This window comes from Harpia harpyja, chromosome 6 (genome assembly GCF_026419915.1).
Source record: "Harpia harpyja isolate bHarHar1 chromosome 6, bHarHar1 primary haplotype, whole genome shotgun sequence".
Classification (NCBI taxonomy): domain Eukaryota; kingdom Metazoa; phylum Chordata; class Aves; order Accipitriformes; family Accipitridae; genus Harpia; species Harpia harpyja.
This window is the reverse complement of record NC_068945.1, coordinates 15,325,426-15,341,968: the sequence shown is the minus strand read 5'-3', so window position 1 is coordinate 15,341,968 and position 16,543 is coordinate 15,325,426. Positions and strand designations below refer to the sequence as shown.

General features: G+C 43.4%; 1 protein-coding gene across 13 annotated transcripts in view; it reads left to right on the top strand.

The window, feature by feature from the left end:
• The first annotated feature begins 6,895 nt into the window (after positions 1–6,895).
• The window catches only part of CALD1 (caldesmon 1), a 198,254-nt gene continuing 188,606 nt past the window's right edge, over positions 6,896–16,543 (top strand). For 9 of the 13 annotated variants that reach the window (XR_008235505.1, XM_052789223.1, XM_052789229.1 and 6 more), the window contains exon 1: positions 6,905–7,094. The gene's annotated coding sequence lies outside the window, so the exon portion shown is untranslated. Of the gene's footprint in view, positions 7,095–16,543 lie in introns of all 13 variants that reach the window. The other 4 variants (XM_052789235.1, XM_052789234.1, XM_052789228.1 and 1 more) reach the window with 3 other exon arrangements.

The following is a 16,543-nucleotide window of genomic DNA, read 5'->3' as shown; positions in this document are numbered from 1 at the left end:
CAAGTGTTGAATTCTGTTACAGCAGCCAAAACCACACAGGAGACCTGAGTGAAGATCAAAAGTATTGTTTGCAAACATGGGCATGTGTGGGACTTAAATGGACTTTGCCCACTAAAGCTGTATTTTTCATTTGAGCCCAAGTTAATGACTGAGACCTAACCTTTGCTCATTGCCTGAGCCAAACTGCTGAAGCCGAGTAGTTTATTAGTGTCAGAGCACAAAGGGGCCTGTTTCTCACATTGCTGTAACAATAGGATATGTCAGAGAATATTGATTTGATTAGGCTGACACTTGGTTTACCCTAGCCTAAGTGAGAGGAGAATCAAGGCCAAGGAATATGCCTCACCCTCAAAATGCCTGTACCAGTAGCTGTGCAAGTTGTAACCCAGTTGCAAAAGTAGATGATGGCACTATCCTTTCTGCCTGGAAAACAATACTCAAAATAAAGCTAAACTTACAAAGAAGGAGTGTGTACAGTGCAATTGTTTTGAGCAAATGCACTGATTTTTCTCAAACCAAGGTTAATTGTGAATGTGTGCAAATTTTGAGCACTGCTAATTTCATTACATATAATTTTTTGTGGCTGGCAATGGAAAACAAGGGTGTTTGGAAAAAGATACACATCTGCTGTTCATAGTTTGTACTCTGTGTGAGAGAAGTGGGCATGCCCTTCAGGAAAAGGGGTGACCCTGAGGGCAGAGTTCCCTTACCATATGTTAGCCTGCAGAAAAAGTTTGTAAAAGTTCTACTTTCCAAAGCAATCCAGAAGAGCTTTTTTTTCTTTTCTACTAATGAGTAAAGGTGCTGTGAAGTCTCTGTTCTTTGGGGGGCACTGTGTCCTTGTAGGTAGGCTTAGTTTTGTAGTGGAAAAGTGCAGGTATTGTGTTTTCTTTGGAATATGGGCCACTGTGTTGTTTGTTTTGCTTTTAGTAAAGTCATTGTGTCCATGATTAATTCTTTCTTATTGTGGGTAAAATATCTCCTTCCAGCAGATTTTGGGATTCTTTTTTTGTTTTGATTATTCTTTTTAGCATATAAACGTGCTTTGTGTATGTTTAGCTGCCTAAACCAAGAGAAATAAAATATGACACCTAGCAGAAATGGGCAGATATGCCACACCAAAATGAATGGTAATGATACATAATTATAAGCTTACCTTTTCATTTCTTTAATCCAAGGTGAGGGAGTGCTGCTCTTGGAAATATTGGACTGATCCTTACTCTCAGGGTGCTAGGTAAGTCTCTTTCCCATAGCAGGGGGGTCTCTTCTTTCCCAGTACCTTTTTGCAAGCTGAAACCGGTTCCATCTTCTGCCCTGCATTCCTTGCTTGGTTATCATGGTGTGGACTGATTCATGGCATGCTTTTTGATTCCTGCACCTTAAACAGGATCCATTGTTTTTTTTCATTTATTGCTTTTGTTAGCACCCAGAAGACTCAAAATGCCTTTCAGGAAGGAAAGAGAACACAGTCCTTGCCAGTCGTGAAGGATTTGTGGCACTCTGAGTGGGAGGCTTGGTGCCTTGGGTTTCCTACTTGTCAGCGCAGATCTTCTGGACGTGCTAAACATCCGTGATGTGACTAGCCTGTTGGAGGGCTCTCCCTCTTCCACTGGATATACACGAATCCTAGGGAGGCTGAGGCTGGCATCTGTGTTGAAGACATGCGTTCCTCTCGGTGTCTACATTCTAGTCCTTGTTACTGTGTCTAAGCAGCACTAGCTTTTTATTTCCAGCTGACTGACATTGTACTGTATGCAACCCTGTGTTTGAAGAGATGCTTGTATTCCTCTGCTCTCTTTTGTGGTAGCTTTTACACCCTCTTTGAGTGCACTGGTGGCTTTGAAGTCCTATGGATTGTGCTGTTCCAGGCCAAAAGATATTGCCTGAAGCAGCATGTGTAAAATTTTCCTGAAAAGTTACCTCTGCCTCTCTAACATAGAAGCAGCTTGTCTGTGCCCAGGAGGTAATCATAAGGATGACCAAATCTGCTCACGGTGTGTGGGCTTCTCCCTCATGCACTTTGAAGCAATCCCCCAGACAGACCTGCCAGCTGGGTGGCTTGCTCACAAATCTAAGCTTACTCACCTTCATGTTGGACGTGCACAGCTGTGAGCACCACCATCTGGGCTGTATCCTCTGTATATAAGATTAGGCTGATTTCAGATGAGCTGTAGAAATGGCATAGCCATACCATCATTTAGAAATCTTCTGCTGGGTTGGGGGGAACTCACACTGTGCCCTCTTTATGTTATGAGGGGGTATGAGAAAATGTGCAGAGCCAAACCGTGCTTTCCACTCTGGGCTGGAGCACTCTGGCAAGTTTCCTGCCCACTGCCCTCTTGTGCCGAGGGAGGAAATAAAATCTGCTGGAGAGGGTGCCCCTATCTATTCTCCTGCCTCTGACCAGGGTACAGAGGGCAGAGAGCGTACATGTAAGTTGGTGTCCCATCTTCTCAACTGTTCCTAGTGCTGACCTTTCTCTAGGTATGCTTCTCATCTGACCCAGTTCCTAGGGCAGTTGTGTCCTTTGGGAGCCAATGGAGGCTTAGTCCTCATTCCTGTTCACACAAGCAATGCAGGCCTTGCCTACCCTGGTATATGCAACAGGACTTCCTGCAAGATCTTGTTAGCCTGGACATCTTGCGTAACCTCAGAACAGTTCCCCTCATCCTTGGTCATGATGTTCCATTTAGAGAGCACTTATATTCTGGAGGGGCTGAAAGTGAAGAATGATGCAGTTGTGACTGGTATTTCAGGGGTGTTTGGAGATATTCAACACTGTTGAATGCGCCAGTATACATAGATGAGGAGCAGGAGAGGTTTGCTTAATGGTGCTAGGGAAGGGAGTCCTACCTCTCATGTCAAGATGTAGTCTTTTGATACTTCCTTTAGACTCCCTAGAGGGTTTACAGGGTAAGACCAAGGCTCTGCCCCTGCTATATGCATCCACATGACCCTCCAGGGATGTATTTTGTCATTGGCAGTGTTAAAACTCCCTTCCCTCCCTGTCCTGCTCAGAGGCAAAGAATGGCAAACTTCTATTTACAATAAACAGTTGTACTGCATAGCTCTTGAAGAGTGCTGCGAAGGTAACCTAAATGTGAGAGATAAAAGCGCTACTGGTTGGGTCCGAGGGCGTTCGCTAGAGCGAGAGCGATGTTCAGCTGTAGCTGTGGTTGCCAGGACTCAATGGATGCTGACCCTTGCTGCTGAGAGCATTATAATCTTTTGTATCTGTGACTCACGCCAGTGCTCCAGCCTGTCACACCTTTGTTACTGGTACCAGGATTGGAAATAAAGACTGCTTTTTTGTCAGCAGGCCTGAATGACACATCTTCATTACCCTGGTGCAGGAGGAAGCCTGCCTCTTTGTGTCTGTGTCTGCATTAGGGAATAGGGTCAGTTACTCCTAGCATAGAGCTCGCTGCTGCGATTCTGCTAAGCAGAGCTTTGGTCTCCCAACCTAAGCACAGAGCATCTGTGCTAGTTGCAGGACAGAAGCTCCTTTCTAAAGGTCTCTATGCTGTGAACACTAGGACTTGACCCACTGTTAGCTGTGGAGACCACCAAAAAATTAGATTTTGGGGGTGTGCGGCAATGGCCAAATTGATTGGGTACAGATGGAAAGAATGGCCTTCCCCATGGTGTATTTGATGTTGTACATGCATCTTGCTGTATTGTGGGAATGTGCAGGGGTGGTAAACATATTTCCTCTTTGTTTCTGAAACAGCAGCTGAAGACGTTGCAGTGACAGTGGTGGGAGACTCAGTGCTACTCAGTAATGGCCACGTGCACAATGTCAAATAAAGAGAAGAAAAATAATTCCGGGAAGCTCAATAACAAAAAGCGTCTTCATTTTGAAAAGCAGAAGATTATCCCTCCCTAAATACCCCAAAGACTTTTTCCAGGCAGGGAGCACAGCTCTACTGTCATAGCTGCTTTGGGAAGAAGGCATTCAGAGGACTGGAACAGCAATAATCCAAGTGGCCCCTTTGGCTACTGCTGCCTGCTGAGTCTTGAGGGCTTTGCAGTGCCAAAATGGAAGTTCTTCAGAGTAGCTGTATGCAGCAACCAGACCTGCTTCCCAGGGGATGATTTATAGTGTACTTTCTAGACCACAGACTTACCTCAGCTTTAGATTGTAAATTTTGTAGGAAAAATTGATAAACCTGTGAGAGCCACAGTCTCGACAGAGATTTCCAGGTACTTCTAACATGATTCTTCTGAGGGAGTGACTGCAGGCTTAGGTCTCCAAGAACGCACTAAGTGTCTAGCACGTACAAGCACTTTGGCTCCTATCGCAAGCAGTCCCACCCTTGCCCTGAGATATTGAGCTCAAGAGCTTAGCAATGAGCACTTGCAGGGCCCTTACTTACCATGATAAAGTATTGATATTAAAATTGTGCTTGGTTTGGGGATTTAATTTCTGCATGTACTGTTTTTTCTGTCTTACATGTGCAATCATAAAACAGGAGTTGGGTTATTCAGTTCCCAAAAAGGTTTTTAGCTCTGTGCTATGATACAAAGAGTGTCTGATTGTTAAAGTAAAGGGGATAGGAAGGTGTGGCTAGAGTGGCAACCCTGGTGATGAGGGCAAGGACCACCATGATAGTTCTCTAAATTCCTACACTTGCGGATATAGGCATTTTATAACTGCGTGTTTACAGCAGGCATTTACAGGTGTCATCTAGTCATAGAAGTCAAAGGGGCACCCACTAGAATTAAACTCTGCATTCTTCATAGCTCAGGTTTCCAGTAATACTTCCAGGAAAACTATGGTATCTGTGCCAGTTTGTTGGCTTTGAAGTTTCAAGCTGTGGAATTGAAAAGTTTCTCCAAGTGAAATTCAGCTCAGTAAGAAGGATGCAAACTTTACTTTTCATTATGTCATTTCCCCAAAGCAAAATCGGTCTTTTCTGCAGCATTTTAATGGAAAAGTGACTTGGAACACAGAGAGTTTGGGATGCTTTGACAAGCGAGCATCAAACTCATGGTCTCTCTCAAAAAACCCCAAACAGTTGCTTTTGGCTTTAGGTAGTGTATACTTGCTAGCTCCCTGTTGCAGTGGACACTGAGATTGCAGGGGTTGATGGCTATGCTGGAATGATAACCTGAGGGTACTTCTAACATTCAGTTTTCTGTTCTGTCAGCATCCCTTAATCCCATTTACTTCTCAGCTGGGATTCTTCAATGTTTTATGTTCTGAAAGTCTAGGGGATGGTAAGATCCAGTAGAGATTTGTAATTTCTTCCTAAATAATGTCACTACCTCTTTTTATTTGGTCACTGATACATAGGCTAATAATTTCTATAGTTAATGGAATGACTGAGAACAAGGATTTTGTTCGCCCTTGTCTAGTAAACCCTGCAAAACAAAGTTACATGTGCTGTATGTATTACTTTTAATATTTAAAACCATCACAGCCACGTGATGGGAGATGTCTGGCATCAGTTTCCAAAGGGTTGTTAAAATGAAGAAAAAGAAGGTGCCTTCCAAAAACAAACACCACTTTTTACTTCATCTAATAAGCTGTGAAATTTAAAATGATACTAGAAAAATCATGATTGCTTGCTGTAAATCTGCATAGATTTAGCTCTGATTTTTTTTTTTTAATGCTATAAAGGTAAGTTTACTGTCTGTGGACTGCATCCTTCTTGCACTACACATGTGACTAAATCTGTGGGGCCCAGTGGCCAAAAAAAAAATAGACCCAGAAAGGCATTAAAATAGTTTAGCCCATTCAGCTGCAAAGTTATCTTACACATATTTTCCCCCTAACTGGTTTTGTGTATGTTATTGTCAAATATGAATCTGCAGAATATCTCCCGGTCTGGAATCCTGTTCTCTTAGAGCAGTCAGCAGTTCTCCTGCAGCCTTGCTTAGTGGCTGGTACATGCGCCTGTTAGGACCTATGTACTGTGCTGTTTTCCCAGGCAATAATTTTCATATATATTTTCATGCTTTCTTAATTAGTTTATGTAGCTCATTTGTTTCCAGCACCAGTCTGCATCTGTTCTTTTATTTTTTAAGATGCCTGCATAATTTGGAAAGTTATCAATAGCGTGTCATCACTAAAGCAAAACAAGCAAAAGATAAAAATTAATCTAAGCTTACTTTTATCTGTGGTATTCAAAGACAGTGAAAAGTATTGGTCATACTATGCAGATGTAGGGCTATCCTCACAGTAAATGAACCAGTTTTAATGTCTAGATAAATAGTTGTATACCTATAAACTAAACCTGTGTATCCGACTAGTTCAACTTGCTAAGGATCATCATCAAAGTTTGGAATCCCTTTAAACATTATTTTTCAGAACACAGATATTCTATATGTAACTTCTGTTGTACTATTTGAAATGGAAACGGGCTGCAAAGCCTGCCAACTCATCTTTCATGTGCCTTTCCCACTGGTGTCTGTCTCTTTCTGCAGAATCAAGCTTGCAAAGCACAGCGTTTCTGTTCCCTTTTACATGTGGTCCTCGTTAAAAAAAATACAATGAAGTTTAGCTGTGGTGAAATTATTTATTTGATTTTTTTTTAACTGGTGCAAAAAGTAAATATGTTTACTGTGTCCCATTCCATTCAGTGTATTTCCTTTTTTAAGCTCCATTTGTGTTCAACAAGACAGCCTCTTTCTCCAAGATTAACATTTCTTATGATTGTTCCTGACAGAGGATTTACTTTCAGAGGCCCTGCTAAGGATAACCAAAAAAGGGCATGTAGCAAGACAGTTTTGGCAGCTTGCATGAATTTTCGGAGCTTTTTAGGTCTTGGTTTTCTGATGAGTGGCTTCCTGAGCATGCCTAGGGAATGACAGGCATCTCTGCAGGCAGGCTGAACCCACCTTGGCTTGTGCGTAGTCATTGGCTGCCTATTAGAATAAATTGAGGACAATGCATACCGCTGCCTGCCAATTGTAAACATAAGGGATATGTATTCACTTAGCATTGACTTTTGGGAGGGGCCAAGGAAAAGCTGTAGTTTTATTGAATAGGGCTGTGTGTGAGGCTGCTGGTGTGCCTTTCTTGCTGTGCTCCTGCCCAAGCAGCCAGTTATTCATTTCCTTCCTACTAGTTGAAAACTTTTCAGCCAGAGGTAAGGGCTTAAGATATGTATTTGTTCGGGAGTGAGCTGGTCTGACTGCATTTGCGTTACGGCTAGAGATTAAGCAGCATGCGAAATCTAACGAGCTGTGGAAATAGTGCGAAAGTGTCGGATACTATTTTTCCTCCCTTCCTCTCTCTGTACCCCCCTTTCCAGATGTTTGTGGTGAACTAAGGGGGATATCTGTGCCGGGCGGGTGGAGGGGCTGCATGCTTGTCCACCCCAGTGGACCCTAAAAAGGAGGTGCGGGGGCAAGGCTTTGGGTGCAGAGCAGGGTCTGTGCTGGTCCTATTCCATTTGAGATCCTGCAGCAGGCTTGTTAGGGGAGCAATAACTTATGTGGCTGTTTGTCGGGGTTTTGCTTTTTTTTTCTTTTTTTTTCTTTTTTGAAAAAGGAATTGCAATGAAAAAGTTTTTAGCATGGTAACGGCTGGTGAATTGCTTTTAATTTTGCAACTTGATACCTGGGCTTTCAGAGCAGCCTGACTGTTAAGGCAGTCTCCCGGCGTAACTGATACAGCTACAGTAAAGCTCTGGTTAATGTAACTGATCTGATACTTGCTGAAGCAGATGTCCGTCATGGCAGCCTTTCATAGAAGTATTGTTGACAATAGATGGCATCCGTTTTTGTCTTCAGCCTTCAACATGCGCAGCAGCATATTGCCAGAATGTTTCTTGTGAAGTTGTCTTTCCTGTTAAAAGGGGGAGAAAAAAATGCACTTGGGTGGGACCTGAGCTCTTAAAAGTCTGGGTCTGTATTTGTGTCAGTCAGAGCGCTGCTGGGGAGAGCCAGCGAGCAGGCTTTCCTTCCCAGCTCCTTTGACATGCTCGGACAGATTGAAAGCATTGTGCAAGGCTGGCTGCTGATAGCACGATATTCTGCATAGCAGGGAATTTCTCAGAGAAAGAGCTGGGAAAACGAAGGGAGGGATGAAGTTAGCTGCAGATGGATACTTGGGAGCAGCAGACTTTGGCCAAACCAGTAACCTCTGGCGAGACCTGCAGCAACAGAATTGATTTTTCTCATATATATTGTTTGGCAGAATGGGTGAGATAACTGTTTTAAAATGACTTTTTGTGGAGTATTTGTTTTCAGAGGAGTACTTATTTTCAGAGTATGCAGCTTTTATGCAATTTTGCCTAGCTGAGAAGGCTTCTCTTGCTAAAAGGCGTACAGGAGAATTATTTGTGAAAATAACACATTCCCTCCTTGGCAGCAGCTCAAAGAAAATAAGGAGGCAGCGTGTTTCTTTTGTGAGAACTGTGTATTTATTATAATTTGTCTATTTTAGGTACCATACTGTGAATGATTGTGCTTGTATGGTTTGCTATCAAAGAACCCTGGGACCTTGCATCCATTCTTTCTCTGTCTCACTAAATGTAGCAGTAGGTTCTGTGTGAGTGTACGCATCTGCAAACAAGTTTCATATCTTTTTTTTTTCTCCTGCCATGGAGAGACAGGATGGGGTCCTAAAACTACATACACCAAAACCAATGAAATGTACTGTTTTAACATAAATTACAAATAGAGTGATACTTCAAGTAAGTGGTCCATTTGCTTAATTAAGTTGCTTTTAAGCTAAAGAGGGTCTGAACTATTCTCAACATATTTGAAGAAAGTACAGGTCTGTCTTTCTTTGGCAGATATCTTTCTGATAGGCAGGTATCTTAGTCAATAAAACCTGCACACGTTAATGTAATATCTAAATTATGATGGCAGGGGAGAAAGACCGGATAAGATGCCTGTGAACAAGAGACTAAATTGAAATAACTTGTATTTCCTGAAAACTCCTCTTTGTTGCAGCATGTAATGACAAGAGGATCAATTCCACAGCATTCATTCACAGGATTAGTCCTGGTGAAATCAATACCATCATTAACAGATGCAGGATCTGATGCAAGGGGAGTCCTGTGTACTCTGAATACGCTTTGACAGTGAGTGATGTAAGCATGTATTAGGAGAATAAAGGATTTTCCACAATTGTTACTTCTTACGCTCACAGCATTATTCTGACACGGAGCAGCCTGAGAAAAGAGTAACTTCCCTTGTGCTTCTATTTCTTGTCCAATACTGATACACAATGCAATAGTGACACTGAAAGCTAGGCGATTTGAAAGGAAAGGGGGGCTGTAAGTTCCTCTGGCTGACATTAGAGGGAAAATTAAAGTGCATTAAGATGGGAAGATTTCTTATTCCTCAAAGTCTCATTCATGGGCCCACATGTGGCATGGAGGCATGGTGGTCAGCATCCGTCTGGACCCACATGGGGTTAGGGCACAGTGCTACTGATTCCAGATGGTGCGACTAGAAAAATAGAGCAAGGCTTTTTTTGCTGGCTGCCTGCTGGGAGGTAGCTTCTGTCGTACGAAGAGAAAGATGACAGGGAAGGTCTGTCAAGAAGTCCTACTTGTTTCACCCTTCCTTGTGTGCAGCTGGAGTGGCCCTGCCTAGGGGGGTGATTTTTTTCATTGCAGAGAAGTGGAGCCTGCAGGTCTTCCCTCCTGCAGGACAAATAGCACTTGAATGCCCTGGGACTGTTTAAAATATTCTTTCTCACTGGTTGCTTACATGAGACCTATTCTGTTGGCTGCCTGAGTTATAATTTGTATTAAAGATTGGTGCAGTTTTTAACCCCTATCTGCCAAGGGTACAACTTGGTGCATTTGATTGCTGAGCATGAACAAAGAGGGACAGGAAACCATATATGCCTAAGAAAGAGAGGACCAAGACAGCGGCATTAGCTGTCCATTTGCAGTGCTTGTCTGGACTCTTCTGAGTATCAGAGAAAGCACCAAAAAAGGTAACAGGGCAGAATGGCAAGCACAATCCTGTGAACCTTTCGTTGCCTTTGAGAGGAGCTTTATGGGGAGTTTGCAGGATTGGGCTCCAGGTGTACAAAGCCTGAGGCAGACAGGCCTGTGAATGCAAAGAGTGGGAGTCTATCTTCAAAGCAAGTTTTCATTCTTTAAAAATTGTCTTTTCTTAGTAACTACCCCCTGGCAGCTTGTAACAAGAAAGCTGCTTCCTTACTAGAGCTCTCACCTTCAGAAATGTGCATATGCAGAGGCCAGTTTGCTGGTTTTGTTCGTAGCTCCTGGGTGGTTTAAAGCCCCGTGACCTGGTGAGAATGGCTCTTGGGGGCATCTGTACTGGAAATAAGGCACCTACCTACATGCTAGCACTTACTCTCTTGGTGCTGGCGTTTGCTGGTAAGCTGTAGCTGTTGCATGCCTCCAAATGGTTTGTCAAGGATTTGGCTAACACTGAAATTTGACTCAAAGGCATTTGAAGATCAGATTAGGTCTGACCTTTCTGGATGAAACACTGAGGTCATGGGACAGTTGAACTATGTAACGATTTCTTTTGGCCTTTCCTGATGCTCTTGTACAGTTCAGCTAGCCCAGTGGGGAAGGATGCTCAGTACGTTGTAATTTGGGATCCCTCCCACCCCCAGGGGAGCTTGCTCCTACTTTTCTTGAAACAGATTTGATTAACCAAAAAGGTTAGGGCATGTAACACCGTTATTTAGCTGCCAGCCCTGGTATGTTAGCTGCATGGTTTATATCCTGCGTAAGAAAGTGCTTCTTTTCATGTGTTTTTTCTTTGGAACTGTGCTTAGTGCTGGGAAATGGTGTGGGGCTGGCAGCCTGGCTGCCAAGCAGATACCAGCATTGGCAGCATGGTCCCTATCGTGTCCCTTTCCCTGAGCATCACTAGCTGTCCCTGCGAGGAATGCAGTCTTCTGGACTGTCTCACTTGCAAACCTCCTGGCTACTGCTTTGTCTTGCAGCAACTGCTGTGCATCCAGCTACAGCCGTGACCAGGCTTGCTGGGCTACCTGGCAGTGAGGCAGGTGGGCTCTGAGCTGCGGTACCCACCTCTTCCATCTATGGTCAGCAACCACCACTGCTAACTGATGCCTCTTTCCCCCTCCCTGCCCCTTGCATCTGCCCCTTGAGAGAGGAAAACTGCCCACGAAGCATAGGGGCACCTCCTGATCAGAAGATCCTGCCAGTAGCAGTGTTTATGGGACTTTGGGTTGAAGCCAGGAAGAAGTGTTTGCAGGGACTGTCCTGCTGGCTTGCAGTGGGGGTAGGAGCAAACAACTGAGGAAGCAGGGGGAAGAGAGAAAGGAAAAAGGCAACCATATCTTAAGCCACTGGAGTAATTTCTCCTTTGAATTTTTTCCTGTGGTCATAAATACCTGGTGAGTCACTTAATGCTGTGTGTCTGTTTCTGTATCTTCAAGTAAAGGATAATCTGTGCCTTTTTTGTATTTAGCCCGTGGGGCTGCTAGGGCTTAGTTCATTAGTGTTCATGAAGAATTTGTAATACCAAAATGCCAAGTTTAAGCACTGGCCAAAACCTTATTTTTGACTGATTTCCCAGCAAGAACATACACTTTTGTTTGTTTGTTTGTTAGTTCACACAGATATGTATTCTACTAGAAAGTAAATTCTTCTAGATAGTGGGTATAAAACTGCTGAAGCCCAGTGAATGAGGTGCAAGGTGGGCCAGGCTCAGTAGTGACGCTATTCTGCCATGTCTGGAGGGAATTTCTTGGGCGCTTGCTGCATCTGAGACAGAGCCTTCCTGCGAAGTTTTCATGCATGTACCAAAACCGCGGGATGACAGCTTTTGCTTACAGACCTGCCATAGTTTCATAAGCTTGGAAGAGAAACTACTAAGCAAGCTGCTGAACCTTATCTGCTTGTCCAGTTTCATGTTGATGAGAGCATTTGAAATTGTAACTCTGGGGGCCAGGCCAGGCTGCAGTGGGGAAAATATTAGGGAAAGATTTCAGGCGATGGAAACAACATTACATGTTTCCACACCCTCTTGTGTACAGAACACAAATAAAGAGCATTTCCCTCGAGACTTGCTGTGGAGGGTGTGAAGCAAAGTGGAACCCACCCGTTTGCACATTTTCTGGTTTATGTCCTTAAATGGCAAAAAGTATCTTTGGAATTTATCTCATAGAAGGGTTATAAATAGATTTGTGGAGATAAAGTTTTGCTGTAAATGCTCTGGTTTTGGATCTATTCAGAAGAGTAACTCTGTAGGCCAACAAATATGAAAAGGGGTGGTATTGCTAAATGCAGGAAGACAATTTCATTGCACATAGATGTACTTGTACGTGCATGTTGTGCATGCACACCCCTTTCCACCTGCACGGACCTTCCCAATTTTCCTTCAAGTATGTGGAAATCTAAGGGGCATGGAAATCACTGTGTGCACTTTTAAAAGTTAAATAACTTGGGGTGAGAGAGAACTAGCATTCATGATTCATCAAACTGCTAAGGGAGCCTGAACCTATGACAGCTCTGTAAACAAAGGTCCCGAGATTTGTTGGCAGCTTGTTTTATGTCCTTCTCCGAAGCAGCTGGCTCTGGCTAGGGAGAAGCTCTGTGGGGCTGGATGAACCCTCACAGAGCGAGTGCAGGAGCAGTGGTTCCTGTGCTCCTTCAGAAGTCAAGGTTCAGTCCTGCAGGCTCGTGCCAGTTGGATTCCAGTCATCTTCAAAGGGAGCTCTGCTCAAGTGAAGGAGTCTGTGATCAGGCCCTTGTTTGTTTCTTATTTGCAAGGCTTTGATGTTCCTGTTGTCTTTCTGACTGCCACAGGGCATGTTACTACCCTTTTCCCACTTCATTCTTTTCTTTGACAGTGAGCTCTCTAATGGTGAAATGGTCCTCCTCCCTTCCCCAATATTTTTTTTTTTTTTGGGCCACAGTGTTCACCCTGGTAAAATATCTCTCTCATCCCAGAAGCAAAGGCAGGACCTTTTCTAATTCCTTACTGTTTCAGAGGACACGGCAGTGCTCGTTTGATAGCCCAGATCATCGCTTTCTAATACAAGCTGTTGTACAGAGGAAAACTTCTGCTCAGTCTTGTGGGATCAGCTGCAGATGGAGCAAAGGCTAAGGACTTTCTGTCTGCATCTTCCTAATGACCTAGTGATAACCTGCTTTCTCTCAGCAATTTCAAAAGCCACTGAGCCAGCGGAGAATTGGCTTTGCTCTGGCCTAGTTAAAGCTTGTAGGTTTGGAAAAGAAATTCCTAGAGCTTGGCTACAATGTTTGGAAATGGGAGCAGGCTGGGTTAGCTCTGAGATCTGGGGGAGAGTTTGGTCAGCTCTCATTTACCTGCATAGCTTAGCCTGCTGGTGCTGGAGGATGCTCCCAGTCAGCATCCTTCATGGGAGGCTTTGGAGTGCTGCACCCCTGCGTCCTCAGAGAGGAGTGAGTCTGCTTTGTATGGCTTTGGGGAACAGCTTAGCCCCATACACAGAGCCACACCCCTGCTATGAAAATGAGGAGTTTAATTCAGATGCCTGATAAGCCACAGCTGTTGCTTTGCCACTTCAAACAAAACTTGGATTATAAAGACTGAAGTGCAGCATTTTAATTGCTGTAAATATGAATAAGAGTGTTTAGGCAATCCAGATGATACTGAGCCAAGCGTTTCTGTGGCTAATGTATATTACACTGACAAAAGCAGGCCAGCTGAGAATTTCCCTACCGCTATCCCAGTAACTTAAAACATCAATTGTCTGTTTTCTGCTGCATTGGTGAAAATGAGGGAGAAGTTTTAACCTGGGCATCAGTTGGCCTGAATCTGATCTTGCTTTCAGCAGCTGTACAGTGATGTAAACTGTATTGTTTAAAAAAAAAAAAAAAAAAAAAAAAATTGGGTCTGATCTTAGTTATCTTAGTGCAAATCTGTTTGATTTCCTTGAGTTACTCAGAATTCGCAGTGGGCTGCTTGCTATCAGAAGTCGGTCCTTTTTGTTTGGCTTTCTACACGTCCCCTGAAGGACAACGGCAGCAGGAAATTGGGTCAAAATCCCAGTAACGAGCATGCACGGGGAAATGATATTTCATACAAGAGAGGGCACTGCAAACCCAGAAAGCCAGTAAAATTCCACTGCTCGTTTGCTCCCTGGTGATTAAAAGGCCCTGCCATATATGGGAAAGGTCTGAGCTTCATTCACTCCAACGACAATAGTAAATGGCTTATTCACTGGACACAGTATGCAATCAAGGAGCAATGCCTTATGACAATAAAAATGAAAAGCAGCAACTTTTGCTTGCAGTTTGTTTGCAGTTTTCTCCACTGCGTGTTATTAAAAGCTCTGTAACTATTTTTTGTTGTTGTTCCTTTATTTAGAGCCCTGTAAACTGCAGTCAGTTTGGTTTGCCACTTAACCCTCCCCCATAAAACCAGACACACCAGCCTATTTCCTCTCCTTCCCCCTATATAACCCAAACAAGAAAAAGACATTTCCTATACCAGTATACATATAAATGTAGCTCCTCTGTGTTCAGTGTATCTATTGTGGATTTATATGACTAAAGGCTGGGATTAGCAGACAAAATCTTATCCTCACCAGGTATAAAGCACTAGCTTTAGCAAAAGCAATGATTAAATGCCAGTATTTCAGAGAGTGTGATGGGAGCACAGGAGTGAAGCAAATAGGAAATGTGTGTGTGCATGAATAGGGATGAGTTTGGGGGGGGGGGAAGGGAGCAACATGCTTTGGATGAGAGTTGCAGGTTTGGGGGGGGGAAGGGAGCAACATGCTTTGGATGAGAGTTGCAGAAGGGGTCCCTAGTGCTCCACACACCCGTCAGAGATTTTCCTTCCACCATATCAGTTTCTGCAGTGAAACCCTACACAGATGACATTAAGATGTGAAGTCATTGGAGCACAGTTGTGTTTACATTCTTGCTTTCCAGTTTATTTTGTTTAGGGATCAGTACTCTGCCATCAAAATCATGGGAATAAAGTAGTTGGTCTAGTTGTGTTTTGTTTCATAAGGAGAAAGACAGTTAAGTGACTGAAGCAATGGAGCTACATAAGGTTCTTTGCTTGCTGGAGAATTTCTAGAGTTTTTATTGTTCATTTGTGTTACATTGAGTACCTTAGAAATATGCTGTTTGTGTCATATTGGTAGATTTAGAGATTATGTCTGGGATCCTACTCCTGTGTAATTTTGATGAAAACCCACATCTTTGTGGCCAGAAGGGCTGATTGATCAGTCTGATCTCCCAGACTACATGCCTCGTTGCACACCATCCAGTTACTCATGTTTTGAGGCCGCTTAAGCTGAGACAGTTAAACTGGATGTTGTAGTCAGCCACAGGACAGGTTGGTGGGATTTGAAGCCAGTCTTCTGCTCCTCCAAAATGCTGTTGTGCCTCCCAGGAAGGACCACCGCTCTGTGACAGAGGTGTGGTTCAGCTTCTATTTTTATATACATCTGGGTGCCTCTAGAATTTTCAACAAGTGCAATTTTTGTCCATGTCAAGAAAGCAGAGTTTCTTGCAGGTGACCTGCCATGGGGTGATAACAAATTTACATGGTGGTTTAGGTTAGCTAGACTGGCAGCCTTCAAGTGGTTTGGCTTCTCAATACCAGAAAATTGCTTTTTGACACATGGCACTGCTTCTGTTGCCAGTGTTAGGGAAAACTGACCTTTCTGTTTGGTAGTCCTTTATGTCTGATACCTCTCTTCAGTGAGAAGAGGTGGGTTTGGGTTTCTTTAATTATTATTCTGCTAAAGGTGAAACTGGTTCCCTTAACTGCATCTGAAAGGTCCAGATCTTTTAAGTCAGAGAGGGAGGGTGTAAATTAGGCTGCCTTTGAGATGTTGCTGCTTTTCACTTGTGGACAGCAGTACTTCTGAGGAGATATCATTTGACCATTACCATGAAGTTATGCTAAGGCATGCCCACTGTGGGACCGTAATGTGGCCGAAAGCAGCACTGTCAGGTTGTGACAGCTGGGTAATGTAATAGTAACACATGTGAATACTTCTGTTTTCCAGCTTTTGGAAGGATCAAGGAGAGCGAATTTGGACACCAAAATAACTAGATATCTAATCTCCTTCATATTTCTTCATTCAGGATTTGGTTTGTGAGAAACCTTGCATTATATCAGCTTCTTAAGTGGCATCTAGAACATCTGGAAAAAGTCCTTGAATAATAAGCACATTGAATGCAATAAATATTATTGCATGGTTGAAAAAACTTTTTATTTCTTCTATTTTTGTTATCTTCGATCTTTCTGAGCCCACATGGAAGATGTGAGACTGCTTTGTTTTACTTTTTCCTCTTAAAAGAGGAAAGTGTAAATTATGCATGCTTTGGAGTAATTTTTCCCCTGCTTTTCCCTCCTCTAAGTGGTTTTGTGCCCAAGCTCAGTGTTTGTGCAACCTCCTCTTGGCTACCTGTAGAGAAGCTTTGCAGAAGTTCGTGATGTTCAGCTCTGCTGCTCCACACAGGCCACAACTGGGAGCTCCCCTTCCCTCTGTTTGTTGGGGTCCTTCAGTAAAGGCTGTCAAAGTCATCATTTTACAAGATAAGTTTTGATTTCCATTAATGTTTTTTAGAACACCACCCTTCCCTTTGTGCTGCTTGTGAACTGCCTTAAAGCTTCA